Source organism: Sinocyclocheilus anshuiensis, unplaced genomic scaffold (genome assembly GCF_001515605.1).
Source record: "Sinocyclocheilus anshuiensis isolate Anshui unplaced genomic scaffold, SAMN03320099.WGS_v1.1 scaffold119, whole genome shotgun sequence".
Classification (NCBI taxonomy): domain Eukaryota; kingdom Metazoa; phylum Chordata; class Actinopteri; order Cypriniformes; family Cyprinidae; genus Sinocyclocheilus; species Sinocyclocheilus anshuiensis.
This window is the reverse complement of record NW_015549581.1, coordinates 832,308-845,418: the sequence shown is the minus strand read 5'-3', so window position 1 is coordinate 845,418 and position 13,111 is coordinate 832,308.

Below are 13,111 nucleotides of genomic sequence, written 5' to 3'. Positions count from 1 at the left end.
ATTTATATTATATAATTTATTATTATTGCATTATTACTGATGTTTATATGGTTTATTTGATATTAAATATTTAAAGTGCCCCTATTATGCTCATTTACAAGTCCATAATGTTATTTTTGGGGTGTGCTAGAATATATTTACATGACTTAAAGTTCAAAAACCATATTTTCCTCATACTGTAAATTGCTGCCACGCCTCTGCAACACTCTGTTTTAGTTCCTGTCTCTTTAAAGCCCACCTTCCGAAAAGTCTTCTCTGGTTGGTCAGCTATAGCTCAGTCTGCTGAGATCACTTAATAAGCGGTCATTATGCAGATATGTAACACGGAAATAAATGCAGGACCACAAACGAGGCATTTCAGTCAAGTGTTTTGTGCTGGAAAAATAACATTTTTTTCTTGTAGGCTTTGTAACGTCTGTTTACATGCACAAACAGTGTGCATATTTACACAATAGTGTATATTACACACTAAATGAATGGTGAAATCAAAAAAGCATAATAGGTGCCATGTAATAATAATATAATCATGCCAACAAAAGTAATAGAAAATTGAGCAAAAAGGATGAAGGAGTAACAGAGGCCCAGAAAAAGAAAAAAACCGGTGAAATTAGATGCATCAGAGGGAGAATTTTGAGAGAAATAGCCAGAACATCACCAGCCATTGATCACATAGAGAGAAAGAGGTAAATATGCCAGCTCTCTCCTGTGAGAGAGAGAAAGAGAAAGATTACCAATTTAGAGAGAGATCTTTGGCTGATAGAAATTGAGACAGATGAAAAGAAAGAGGACAGCTAGAGGCTGAGATGAAGTACAAAAACGACACACACACACACACACACACACACACACACACACACACACACACACACACACAAATGCATAAAGGACAGAGGTAGACGCATCCAGAGAGGCTCTTGTGGTAAATGGGCTACATTAGGCATTTGGCCAACATGCGCAGAAAACTATTAAACAAATGTACTTATGAAATATACATTTATGTGGCACTGAACCCTGACAAAACAATCCACTGTCACCTAAACCTGCACACGTGAATGAGAGAGGCACTTTTATTACTGCTAAAAAAGATCCAAATTATTCTTAGGCTTCAAATGAACTGAGCTCAAACTTTGAAACTATTGGAAATTAGCTATACTCTTAACATTAACATGAAATAAAATGATCTATATATTTAAAACTCTGAAATATATACTGTATATGCAATATATATTCTGTAAACATAAAACATAAAAATCTAAGTAATTCAAAATATGTCAATGACCTAAAATGTATTATATCAGCTAAATGCAAATGACCTTTCCTGACTAAAGGAACACAGTGAAATAACATAACTCATATTAGCTTGTCATAAACCTAACCTTTTTTCTTCTTCTGAATCCCAGCACAACAGAATATTAAACAAAGACTATTGCTTTTTTTCCCCATCTTAATCAAAAATACTTAAAATAACATTTCAGCATTTACTCTCTTCATCTGGAAATCCCGTCTTGTTCAAACTATTTTTTTTTTTAGATTTAAATTGATTAAATTGTGACAAAAATTCAAACATTATGCTACATTACCTCATTTTAATAATAATAAAAACATGCTGCAAGCAGCAAAAGCTCATGTGAGTGAACAATGAGCTCTATTAAACACATACAAACATGCACAGAAATGTAAATGAGATAATATGAATATTAAGCATATGTTCACGGGATAGGGACATGGACCACCTCGTGTGTAGACATGGTCCGATCAGAAGGGGTCAGCTAAAGGTCTGTGTTTCAGCTGGAGTTAGAAACACATGGATCTCTAGCATGCACCAGTTCTGCTCTGACAAAAGGCCAGGACTGGGTTTCAGATCTCACGTTCCTCTTAAGAAAACAACACACGGTCCTTCTGTTGCTCATTAAACTCTTGATGTCATCGTGATTGTTATACTAGCCAGTCCTCCTGTCTTGTATTTGCTCCATTTCCTGTGCAGGTTTACACCGTGTCCTGACCAGATGAGATGAGATAAACCAACACATTGTGCTGAGGGTCATTAGGGTGAAATATCATTCGTACAAAACTGTTCACATAGTGGTATATTAATAAAACAAATAAATACGTTAAAAAATTTGGAGTCTGTAAGATTTTTTTTTTTTTATATTATGAACACTCACGAGGTTTGCATTTATTTGATCAAAAATACAATAGAAATATAATACTATTTTAACACATTTTAAAATGTAATTTATTCCTGTGAAGGCAAAGCTGAATTTTCAGCATCATTACTCCAGTCTTCAGTGTCACATGATCCTTCAGAAATCATTCTAATATTCTGATTTGCTGCTCAAGAAACATTTATTATTATTATTATTATTATTATCATCAATGCTGAAAACAGTTGTGCTGCTTAATATTTGTGTAAACCACTTTTTTTTTTTGATGAGGACTCTTTGATGAATAGAAAGTTCAAAAGAACAACATTTATTTTAAATAGAAATATTTTGTAAAATTATAAATGTAGTTTCTGTCACTTTTGATTGATTTAATCCATTCTTGCTGAATAAAAATATATAAAAAAAAAAAACTGACCTCAAACTTTTAAATACAATATATTATAATGGTTTCAAACTTGAGGAACTTTGATCATTAAAGGGATAGTTTACTCAAAAATTAAAATTCTGTTATTTACTCACCCTCATATCATACCAATCTGCTGACAGTTAGTGGATTACGGTTTATAAAGTTGTAAATATGGATATTTTTCTTACACAAACGCATCGCTTCAGGAGGCCTTTATTCAGGAGGTTTCTTTATACAACTCCGATTGCATTCGTCTGAAAGAAGAAAGTCATATACACCTAGGATGGCTAATTATGGGGTAATTTTCATTTTTGGGTGAACTATCCCTTTAAAATCAACTAAATAAACTGAAACTACAAAAAAGTGTAACTAAAACCAACAGTCCAAGAGTGAAAACTAACAGAAACTAAACTAAACTGAAAGGAGGCCATTGAATTTGAAGGTATATGCATGCAAATGCAATTTAAGAGTCTTGGAATGGAGCACATCGTACAGAACAATAGTGCTTTTTGGAGCTCAACAGCACCCTATTCATTTTCATTGTATGGAAAAGAACTGAAATGAAGTTTGGAACACAATGAGGGTAAATAATTGATGGCAGAGCTGTGGCTTTAATCAGGAAGATGCAGAGTCTCATTGGAATTGTACGGTGTTGGCCCAGTGACAGCTGACCTTGTGAACCATACAGCCCTGACCAAATGCTCCTGTGACAGCAAACGTCTGCCCTCAGGAGGAAATGAAAACCTCCTCTCAAGGGACACACCAGCTGGGACAGGACTTCTGGGGGATTCCTAGAATACGGGGCAAAGGTGGAGGAAACATGCCAGCTGGGATTTCCTCAGAGCCAACAGGGGGAGCTGTGCTGGGGGTGTGGGCTGCGTCTATGTACTTGAAGTTAAATTGATTCCAGCCTTGAAAAGCAAAGGAAATGCCATTCCTCATGCTAGATCCTTTTGTCTGGGTAAAACATCCTATACTATTGTTCTGTCTGAAGTTTTAAACTGAAACACCTGCCAGAGGCCCCTTCGGACCGAGTGTCTGCTTTCACTATAAGTTTTTCCTCCAAAGTAATTAGAAAAAGCCTTTTGGTCTGAAAAATAACTGCAGAACTGGGGTATTGTTCAGCAGAAATGCTCTTGTTTTCCTAATAGAGGATAATAGCTATATCGGAAGGAAGCCAGAATATATTTTGCTCTGCTGACGGAGTGTGTCCTGGCTTAGGTAAAAATGAGTTTCCAGAAGATACAACCTGGTTCCTCCTCAAACACTGTTGTGTTTGCGACCTCAAGCTGGCCAAATCCTTCATAACCTTTTCATTGAAGATGGTGGGGGTTGATTTCCATCCTGTTCGTGCTTAGCGTTGCATGCCAGTGAAAAACGAAAAAAGCGCTCACGCAGCGTCCATCGCCTTTGAGATGTTTCCTTCTGCATGTCACTGTCGGGTGCCCTTGGAATTTATGCCTCAATCTCCTGTTCGCCCCAGTCGCCCACGGATACATACATACACATGTACACATAGACTAATGAAACACACGTGACAAAATACTCCATATGCTCTATAAACATGCACTCAGCACTTTAAAAAAAAAAACACATTTCCAGCCGTAAAATCACATGTGAAAGTCAACATTCCTCGCCACAGGTGGACTCCCTTTCTTTTGAAGTGAAACTACACTATTTTGTCAATATCTACTGAGCCTTATTCCTAATCTTCAAAAGTTATATGTAACTTTTGTGGCTGTACAATTAATTGAAATAAAACAGAAATTGTGATATTGCCTCGTGCACCAACCATCTTCCCAAACTTGTAATGAGAATTCAATGCTTATAAACCAGCTGATGTCAACAAAAGAGAAGTCACTAAAAGAAATTAAGACACTATAATAAAAGCTTGATGGTTTGAAAATTAAGAAATTAAGACAATTATAAATATAACCATTGCTATTTTACAGCTGTAGTATAAAATACAATTGCCAATATTACATTGTTTTTCATAAATACTTTTATTTTATTTTACATTGAATTACCACAATAGCAAAATTTCTTATTCTATTAACATTTTTATCAAGCACAATTAATAAGCTAAAAATTATATGCAGTCATTTATATTATTATTATTAATTATTATTATTATTTATATTTTAATAGTCACACTCAAAAAATTGCAATTAGAGCTTTTCCTCAAATTGTGCAGCTCTAATAACTTCTAAAATAAAAAAGCAACATTGAAGTATCATCACGCTGCCCATTTGTGAACAAAACATCTTTTGTACTTGTATCTTTTCAATGAATCAGGTTATTGAGTTCACAAAACCATTCCAAATGATTTGTTCACAAACCAGACAACTCAGCTCAACTCAGTGACTCAGTAGCTGCGTTTCCATTACAGATGTGTGAAAACTTCTGTGATATTTTATAAATGTTGATAAAAAAACTACTGCAAAATTCCAGGGTTTTTCTATTAACCGATGTTATGGGACCGATGTATTTTCCTCTCATGACAAGTCATGGCGACAGATGTTGGTAGGTTTCTGTATATCGCAGCCACCGCACTAGCCATTATTTTTAATCGAAGGAGATGTAGGCGTGTATCTTTAGCGAAGTAACGCAGAGAGCCCCTAATACTTGAGAGCGGCCACGTATGAGGTGTTTCTTGGAGGTTACAGTACATTAAAGAATAATCATGACTTTTACGTCTGCCAGGTGACCTGTAAATGCGAAAAAAAAAAAGTTCCCATTGCAGTTTTGCAAAATATTCCTTTTTCAAATTGCTTGAAAAACAACCTCATGGGAGCATAAAAACTATTTTTTTTCGATATAGCCTGTGGGGGTTTTTGTGAAATTGACGTGTTTCCATTGGGCGTATTTTCAATTCGCAATTTCAATTTGAGCAATTTGAAAGATAATGGAAATGCAGCTAATGATAGCTTTGCAGTGATTAACAGTACGTATACCAATCAGAACTGCAACTTAAAGTTTGTTCTGTTTGTCACACAAAGCTAAAGGTGCTTTTGCGCAGTTTTTTAATCTTAAAAGTGCCCATCACCATTTACTGTAATTGCATGTAAAAGAGTAACCAATATATTATTCGTAATTTCTAAATTTGTCTTGCATAGAAAGAAAACCATATGGGTTTGGAGGTTAGTAAATAATGACAAAATTTTAATTTTTAGGTCAACTATTCCTTTAAGTCACATTAATGTAGAAATGGTCTTAATTCTGTTTATTATCATGCAGAGTCGTGCCAGGAGCTACAGATGGTCGGAGAATGATAGAAAGTGGTGGAGAGGATCAGAGGAGTGGGAGGAGAGTTGTTGGCAGAAAAAGAGACAGAGTTCAGCCGTTGATGAAAGATCCGCAGAACGAGATGGATCGATCTGGACTAAAGTCCCAGGATTGGGCAGATGCCAGCACTCAGAAACGTCTACGATAGACTTTAACAAATGATTCCTGATGGACTTTCGCCTTCCATTTAGGTCGATTAGCTGCAATGCTGTGCTTGTACGTTTCAACTTACAGTTAAAGCAGGTTATTAGTGCTAACTATAGCATAATGAGTACGAAATTAACAGTACAAAATTACCAAAGTAAATGTGTGCAATTGCTTCCTTTAGAGCTAGTTTTATAAAAGGCTTCCGAAGTCTTGCAAACACAGAATTCCCTGTTGCTCCAAAAGGAAGAACAAGCGAAGAACAAGGCTAATCTGTTCCATTCCAGGAATGTAGTGTTTAGAAATGGATATTACATGTTCAGCACTCCTGATGGAGTCTATCCAAACTGCCTTTGAGTCTGAGCCCAGCTGTCTACCGCCACAAACCCTACTGGCTTCATTGAAAGCTGATGACTGATCACTAGCAGTCAATAATCTAGTGCGGACAGGACTGAATGGGCGCTTTTAATCTGCCATAAAAGTATCTAGTAATCGAGTTCCCAATGCAGCATTGAGCATTGCATGAAAATGCTAACTCTACGTCTGCTCTTGTCTGGAGGGCTTTATTGCAGTGCTATTGGTCATTCTGATAAATTAATCTATTGGGAAGCAGCCAAGACTCCCTGTTAAGCATCCACAGTCCATGAGGTTCCCGCTATTTACCTTTTTTGAAGTATGATGCTTTGGGATAATAAAGTGTCCATCCGTTCCACCAGGGTTATACATAAGGGTTATATATAACTAAAATGAAACCATTAAAAAACATAAAAATATTTTTTAAATATTACTATTTAAGTACATTTATTACAGTATATATATATATATATATATATATATACTGGAAAAAATGTACTTAAATAGTAATATTTAAAAAAAACGAATTAAAATGACAAAAACCACACATCAACTAATGGTTATTACTAATATTTTAAATAAAAATTCAAAAATAAAAAATGCAAATAAAAGTAATAAATATATATGTATACTGGCAGTAACAATGGCAAGTCATGGGTTCAATTCCCAGAGAACACACATGCCAAATGCATACTTTGAATACCCTGTAATTGCTTTGGATAAAAGCATCAACTAAATTACAAATTAGCAATTAGTGTCTACACAAACACCTGAGTATGCAGTTCACTTCACCTTATTTGCTAAATCAGCATGTAAAACAGCACTAATTATTCATCTGTTGACCGTAAATGGGCCAAGTACATATGGGCGGGGTTTAGACAGGAAGAACCACTGCAACATCTTGTAAGGTCTTGCTTCATTAGCAGGTATAATATGTACTAATGAGATAGCAGCACATGTAGGTCATCTCTGTCATAAATCGCAGCCCAAACCTTTGATTCAGACAGATTAACGTTGTCTTGCTACATGGAGCAAATGATTCAAGACGGTAGCATTCGTGCATGTTCTGTGCCCTCTTTTAACTGAACAAAAAAAAAATCCATATTCAGATTTTCTTTATTCTTATTCATGACTGAGTTTGGAAAAGGTGTACAGCGCAAACAGTGTGGTCCGATTCATGAACAATGACTCGGTTCAATGAATCGTTCAAAACTCTCAAAACGCAGGAATTACTGGATTGAAAGATAAGATAGATCAGAAAGATAACTGAATCAACTGAATCTCACTAACTGAATCTGACATAAGTATTTACATTTTTCTGGCAGGCTGATATGAAAATTAATATTGATAAAAACCTATATGATTTGCTAATTAACAGCAAACACAAAACTCGGATATCTTAAGGTAACGGAACTCTCCGAGTCATATACAAACAATAACCATAAACACTAATGAATGGAGCGTCTAACATCTACTCACCTGTGCGTAGAGGAGCTCCATCATCCACTCTCTCATTATGTCAAACAGTTATGCATATCCACAACCTTCGGTCTCACTTGTTTGGAGATCATTCATTAATTTACAGATTTCATTTGGTCTATATCTGAAAGTTTCATCTGTTTGTTTTCACCGCAAGCAGGCTTGATGGCGCACTAAAGTGATATTGAAAGCTGATTGCTTGTACGGTTAACTCTGATGAATGATTGGTTATGCAGGAAATTTAGTTTTTCCTCACGCTTGTGCCTTTTCGAAAGCAAATGACGTTGTTATTTGAATATCCATTCTGATTGGTCAGATTTGTAAATACAAGGAAACTTTATGCTGTCAGTCTCTATAATGCTCTATAGTAAAAAACTCACCTGAAAGAAATGAAAGAAAATAATAAATGCTTTAAAAAATGTTGTTTATTGTTAGTTCCTGATACATAATATAATGTTAACCAACTGATTAACTGCTATCGTAAAGTTTTACCGTTTATTTATCACTGTAATATACATGACTGTTGTAATAAAAAAATAAAAACATGCAATCCCTTTTTTGTTAAGTTAAACATTTTGTTAATTGAAATACATTTGAAATAAGAAAAACTTCAATTAATGAAAATTTGAAATGTTGCTTTGACAACTAACTGAAATAGCCTAAATTTAATAAATCACTACAAATTACTATTAACGTTAAGAATAAATCATAATAGTATGTGAATGATACCAAAACAACACTGGTACATTGTGATATACTGTATATTGTTAACAGCCAATCGTTTTAAAGACTATTGTGATATTACTATAATTGTTTCTTATATTGCCCAGTTATAGTTTTACTCTAACAATCAAGATAAGGCATAAAGACTACAAAACAATTTTTTTTAAATCTCTTTTATCTCATGCGCACATAAAGGAAGTCCAAATAAACTATACACGTTTAGCAGGCAGACCACATACTGCACGTCTGACGCCACATGACGTCCATCAGTGGTGGAGTTGGTGGAAAACAGTAACCTTGAGAGGAAACCTCACTTGTGGAATGTTCACCTTATTTTTCGCAACTCACTGTGTTGGAATGCCTGCTTTCAGAGGGTACAATATGCATTTATTTCCCTCATCAGACCAGCACTGCAGGCAATGGTTTAAGATTTCTTTTTTATTGCAAATTGAGTCAGCATCCATAAACCTTCACATCCTCTCAGAGCAAAACATCAGCAGGATAGTCAGGGTATTTTTATTAATGATGAAAGATTGTGCAGCGCTTACTGTCTCTGCAGAAATTGCCAGGGGTGCAGGACAGTAACTGCTCGATTAAATGGTTGTATTTCCATGAACGCATCTAAGCTTTATGATCACCAGATCACCGTCTAGAGTTCTTAATGTATATGAGAAGAGGTTTCAGGTTTGTGATGCAGAAATAAGAGCCTGGATAAATCAAAAGTAAGACAACAAATATAAAAAGACATTAAGCGAAAGTAAACTTTTTGATGCCTTATTCACTGTTATCCTACAACACACTTCCTATAAACGAGTATTCTGGTCAGAGCTTTATTTTAGCCACATTTAACCTCTTCTCATCTATCATTTTATATAATAAAATGGATAGTTAACCCAATTCTGTCATCATTTACTCCCCCTCAAGTTGTTTCAAACCTTGAACACAAAAGAAAATATTTGTAACCAAACATTTACTGGTAGCCATTGACTTCTAGTATTTTTTCCATACTATAGAAATCAATGGCTACCAGCACCTTGGTTTGGTTACCAATATTCATCAAAATATCTTCTCTTGTGTGAACTGTTCCTTTAAGTATATCCAGCTTTGTTGAGACCTATAAGTCTGCTACATTTTAAGACCCTGGAAACCAAACCAATGTAGTGAGCAGATGAAACGTGCTTCATCTACCTCGGTTTGAATTTGTGGCGAGTAATTCGCATCGAAGCGTCTTTTACAACCAATGCAATAGCACTCCAGGGCATCGGTGTGATTATCTCTCAGTTTCATAAGCTATTTCTCTAAACTCATAGAGTTTTTATTACTTTTAAGACAAATGCACTGCTTTCTTTTACCAAGGGAACACAAGTCCTGCAAATAGCGCATTTGCTTCAGAGTCAGACTATGGCTTTTCAAGGGCCCTTTGAAGAAGTGATCATACATGTGTTCATTTCTTCAGCAACAGACAGTATTTGTAACATCAATCTGAGCTGAAGCCATGTGGTCCATCAGGTTACGATTCTGTTCTGATTTTGAAGTTTCGTAAAACAAAAGAGACTTTGTGAAGCCACCTTGTTTCTTTTTCCTTCATTATGGCCAAGACTTTGATCCTCCAACGGTCATATTTCGCTGAATGACAGGGCGGAACATTGAGCTAAAAGTGCCCAGCTGTATTTACCCAAATATCCCTGTTCTCAGTCTTTTTGGGCTAAGCCGAGCTGTCAGTGCTAATTTTTGGGCCGTGTTTCTTTAGGTTTATCTGAGGTTCGTCTCTGGCTGTGCTTATATACAGTATGTGTGTGGTGTATCTCAGGTGTGTATGTGTGCTCTTCTGCTGTGTAAGTAAGCCAGACTGCTGCAAAACACGCTGGCATTGATGCTCCCAAATCCTGCCAGTTCCACTGGGCACCAAACCAGCGCCAGAACTCATTACAGATGCAGAAGAGTCAGTCTGACGCCGCCCATTTTGCCCCGCCCACCTGCCAAAGAAGATAGAAGATAGGCTCTGTTCCAAAACCTAGTAAGCTGCTTTGCTGCCTACAGACTATAGGAAACATAACAGCGTGCTTACTGAAATGTATCCTCATAAGTAACTGATTTGCAATCTTTAATACAGGGGTTTTCAAACTGAGGTCCGCCGCAAGCGAATACTAGTGGGTCCCTGGAAAAAAAATTTTTTTTGAGAAAAAATAAAAACAAACAAACAATAAATAAATACAATTTAATAAAAAAAACTTCCTTTTTCAAATATATATAATAAAAATGTTAAATTATATTATATTATTACTGTTTCATTCTTCTTTCTAATCTAGTCAGAAATCCTGATATTAATCCCAATTCATTTTGCTGACAGAATTTATTTATTTATTTATTTATTTATATTCATATTATTTGATGTTACTCTTTAGGTTTATACATCTTAAAGTACTAGTTGTGGGTAGAAAAGACAGTCAACTTAAATATATAGTGAATAATATATAAATGTCATATATATATATATATATATATATATAGTGAAAAATATATTTATATTCCAGATAATATTTCACAAATTTTTTTCACTATATATTTAAGTTGACTATAAACTATGCATTCCCTAGTTGCTTATAAGATAATTTTCAGACATAATTACTTTTATAAGCTTTTGGAATGTAGCAAGTGTTACCAAATTCATCAAGTTTCATTCCACTCTGAATTTTTTTTAAATTAATTAATAATTTTTTTTTTATAAAAATAAAATAAAATTTCTAATAATAAAACAAAATTTAAATAAAACATTATAAAATAATAACATTTAAACATTTTTTTTACATTTTTCGGTCAAAAATGACCAAACTACCAAAACCACTAGAGGGTTAAGAGCACATAAGCGATAACTTTTGATTGTATGAATATCTAGAGATTTAATGTTACTAAAATGTCAAATTTTTGGTACATCTATGGATTATTTCATCTTCAAAAGCACTAGCTTTAAACTTGTTTAACAACTTGGTTTTCAGGCAGAATAATAATACATTTAAAAAAAATACATTACATTTATTTGTTAAAATTGTGTAAAACCAGCCAATCAGATTGTAACTGCTAATTTCAGACAGAGCCTGCCATTTTTGTGTGCAATATCAGATGGTCAGGTAAAGGACTGTGGGCGGTCCGTAGGTGTGCCGTCTGAGGCTGAGACTAGCCAAACATTGACCCCCTCTGTTGCATCGGCCAGCAAAACATAAACAAAAAGTAACACTTGCTCCTATTCTCTCATATTTTATACATTCATACACTCCTACACGTTTACAAAATTTGCTTGGATCACTCAAGTCAGGCTGATCTCTAATCCTACAAGTACTGTTTAAAATGTATATATGATGTAATGAAAACATTGTTTTTTCCAGACACCTCTCTGCAGGTGCAAGAAGCACTGAGTTTTCCTTGTGTGGTTTGTATGTGGTTTGTGCTGAACTAAAACTCCATCTGGACGGCAAAGGCTCAGTGTGGGTGGAGCTTTTAGCATGAGATGTGTTAGGAGAGCAGCAGTGGACTGAGTACAGACTGCAGTGGGAGTAGATGTGTGGCATTTCTGATTAATTTTTGAGTAATACTTAGACATCTGATAGCACACACACACACACACACACACACACATTCACAACAATAACAGAGTGAAGTGACATAATCACACATCCAAAATCAGCATTACGTCTCATGGGAAGACTTGAAAAGTGGAGCAAAACAAATAGTAAACAAACAAAGAATAGAGATGAACTGAAAAAAGAATTTAAGGATTTTGATTCCTTAACCATTCCATTAATGATTCTTCTGGTATTTTTAAGGAATTAATAATTTCAATAATAAATATATAGAATACTAAACCAATAAAAATGTGAAAACAGAAAACTCATAATGTTCTCAAATGAACAATGAGTCAATAACTATAATAATTTAACTACAACATTTGATTGTTTGATTCCTGAAAAATAATAGTCTCATAATAGATTCATTCGTTTAGGAATCATTTAGACAATACTGGTCATGCTGAAGGTTTTTGATTCATTAAAAAGAACCCTCTTATAAGAGTCATTCATTTGGAAATCAGACTACACTGTGCTGTGTTTTAATTCACTGAAAAGAATTGTCTCCTAAGAGTCATTAGGTTGGGAATCAGATTACACAAATTGCAGTGGATCTTTTTGATTCACCAAAAAGAACCATCTCATAAGAGTCATTCATATGGCATTAGAACTACACTGTGGCTACGTCCAAACGAAGCCAGAGCTTTCCCTATCCGATCTTTTTTTCCCCTCTTCTCAAGAAATATCTGTGTCCACACGAAACCATGAAACCGACACAAAACTGTAGTATACATGTCAGACCAATATGTGTCGCTGTAATTCTGCCACAGAGATACACTAAAAACGGAGAAGAAGACTTGGACTATGCGCATAAACCTTGCGTATGTTTTGTATGTTTTGATACACTAAAAAGAACCGTCTCATAAGAGTCTTTAGGTGGGAAATCATATTACACTAGTTGCGTTGAATGTTTCTGATCTACTAAAAAGATGCAT